The sequence below is a fragment of the Haliotis rufescens genome, unplaced genomic scaffold, assembly GCF_023055435.1.
Source record: "Haliotis rufescens isolate VD_foot unplaced genomic scaffold, xgHalRufe1.0.p SCAF_98, whole genome shotgun sequence".
Taxonomy (NCBI): domain Eukaryota; kingdom Metazoa; phylum Mollusca; class Gastropoda; order Lepetellida; family Haliotidae; genus Haliotis; species Haliotis rufescens.
Window position 1 is genome coordinate 780,682 of NW_025964392.1, and position 3,214 is coordinate 783,895.

The window sequence follows — 3,214 nt, forward strand, 5'->3', positions numbered from 1 at the left end:
TGTGATAATTACCTTACTGTTTTACTGTCCTTTGACGACAGAAATTATAATATAATCAATTTGTTCTCATCGCGATATGGCTGCAATATTGCCGATGCGATGTAAAACTATAACTCACTCACTCACTCTAAGGTTTAGAAGTAATGAAATACAGTATCTATTGAGAACTAAGGGCGAAAAACGGAGCGGCAGTGCAAAATAAGACGAATGTGAAGATGTAGGCAAAGCTGACAGTTCTACTTTTTGATAGAAATATGAGTGGTGGGCCATTCCCGGAGGTACTGCAATACCGGGTCAACCCGTGATGAGGGAGGAGCAAGCCCTGTGGCACCTAATCCCATTCTAAAAATCAGTTTAATATCGATGCCTCCATTTGGAGACATCAGATATTAAGCTGATAAGAACAGATACTTTTTCTTTTTCATAAAATAATTTATTATAAAGCCACAAACTGAAAATACAGATTTTGATAGTAAGGAAACCACTACCCCTAATAAGAAGAGTATCACAGTGGTCGGGGCAGTGGTTCTAACAAAGATAAGTAAAGGAGAGACAATATAACAACAGAACTAAAGTGAACAAACCTATATAACACATAGCAAGAAGAAGAACAGGACAATGGGGTCAATCAAAACGGGACCTAAAGCTAGAATGGACATGCATAAACAGGAATTAATGATAAAGACAACAAAAACATAACAAAAAGCAAGCAAATAGAAACAGGGCATTGGGGTCAATCGATCGGGACCTAAAGCTAAGATGGACAGACATAAACAGAAATTAACGATCAATATAACAAGAGCATAAAATAATACCCAATCACACAAACAGGGCATTGGGGTATAACAAAGCATGACCTACGGCAGATATGGACAGGCATACATACAAAGTAACTCAAAAGCGTAAACCGTGAAAGAAGCATGAGAAATGGATAAACAAACAGGAACATATAACAAAACAGAATGAGTATACAAACTACAGAGAGCGCAACAAGACATGGTGCTGAAGATGGAAAAAAGGGTAGTTAGCAAGTTATCAAAGTTTAAAGTGCAATTGATTGCTTGTATCGATGTTACAGAAAAACGGGGAAGAAAGACAATATTTTCTAAAATCTGTAGAAGAGAGCCTTAAATAATCAACTCGAATCCGGGACTTAATAAGGGACACGAAACGCAACACAATGTCATTACCAGAAGGCTGTTTATGCTCAGATTTGTTCAAATTACGTACCCACCAAACTGCATACTTTGCCAAAGATAATAAATAGAGACAAACAGCGATTTTCAAAAAATCTGGAATGAAAGGAACCAAACCAAATTTAATAATTTCAAAAGATTTCCGAATCAAGCCAGAGGAGAGGTTACCCAGCAAAGGGAAAACTATAGACCACAAAACAGTAACACAGGGACAGAACACAACAAGATGATCCGAAGTCTCGACCCCAGAACGACAAAAGCCTTCTCTTGATCAAAACTGATAAAAACACATGGGAGATTTTTCTGCTCCACATAATCCAACACATTACGTTGCAAATGGCAACTATCCTGTATAGAACGGCCAGGAACAGCACAGGTTTGATCAAGATCAACAATATTCCCATTTACATGACGAGTGCACAATAATTTCGAGATTAATTTCATATCAATATTCAGTAAAGAGATCGGACGCAAATTATGGACAATCGATGCACTTATGGCATCCTTACAAAGCAAGGTTATATAAGAAGTCTATGAAGAGGTAGGTAAAGAACCCTGAGAGAAACAGATTAACCATACGAAGTAAAACATCACCAAGGACATCAAAATTAAACAGATAAAACTCTTTTGAAAGCCAATCTGGTCCAGGAGATTTACCATTGTCCATACCCTTAAGTCCTTTCAGACTTTCATCCTTAGTAATTGCACCCTCCAGTAAACTCACAAAATCCGATTCTATACTGAACCAAATTAAAAACTTCACAATCCTAAATCTTTTACATTTTGACTAGTTATCATTGTGTATTTAAACAGTAAAGGCCATGTATTGTCTTCAGATAACACCCGTTTCTGTGTAGGTGAATCGATCAAAATCATGTGCACAGCACTATAGTGGCAAAAGAGTTTTTTCACGTGCAACTGGTCACGTGGCCATAATACCGCACGTGTTTTCAGCCATACTTGTTTGCAGTCATTAACAAAAAAAAGAAAAACACAAGAAAACAAAAGTCTTTACGGCCATTTGTCATGCCACGCCTTTCAAATGTGCAACGTGAACGTGCCATCGGATTATGATTTACAGACGCGTCTACAGCAAACGGGTACCACCGCTGATCGCCCTCGGCCGGGTCGACCACGTGTGACGTCACATGCAGAGGATCGTCAGATTGTCTTACGTAACATCCGTAACCGATTTTTGACGGCTACATCAACCAGAAATGAACTGTTTAGGGGTAGACTGAGTGCGCAAACTATTCAAAACCGTCTGAGAACTGCTCACCTTCAAGCATGACGGCCATACTGTGGGCCGATTCTAACTCAATTACTCAGACGTCAATTGTGGGCACAGCGACACTTACGATGGTCTCAAGTCGTCTTCAGTCATGAATCCCGATCTTAGATTTGCTGATGGTAGGGCGAGGGTGCACTGTCATGAACGTTATGCCAAGTGTTGTGTACAGGAAGTTGACAGATTTCGAGGCAGAAGTGTCAGGGTGTGGTGTGCTTTCTGTGGCAATGCACGTTCCAGGCTTCTTGTCATCCATGGCAACCTTAACGCTGCTGCTTACCGCGACCAGGTACTGGCACCAGAACTTCTGCCTTTTATGGCAGCACATGGACCCAGGTTTGATCTTCCAACACGACAATGCCAGATCCCACACAGCAATTTTGACAAGGAATTTCCTTCAGAATGCGGGAGTCAACGTCATGGACTGGCCGTCAAGGTATCCCGACCTCAATCCCATCGAACACGTTTGGGATGCTCTTGGCAGAAGTCTGCACACTCTCCACACCAACCACAGAATTTGCAAGATCTTGGCACCATTTTGCAGCAACAATGGCGTGGTCTTCCCAATCATGTGTTCACAAGCATCACAAGGTCCATGCGTAGGCGTTGTGTGGCAGTTGTCAACGCACATGGTGGCCATACACGCTACTGAACTTGTGTGCCATCAGATTCTCGAGCATCGGACTTATGATTTAAACTGTTGATGTTATTACCAAATATCGTAGGTGCT

The 3,214-nt window shown here is 41.0% G+C and overlaps 1 pseudogene; it reads right to left on the minus strand.

Annotated features, from left to right (window-relative positions):
- Positions 1–256: 256 nt before the first annotated feature.
- LOC125377739 lies at positions 257–437 on the minus strand (annotated as a pseudogene).
- Between the last annotated feature and the right edge of the window lie 2,777 nt (positions 438–3,214).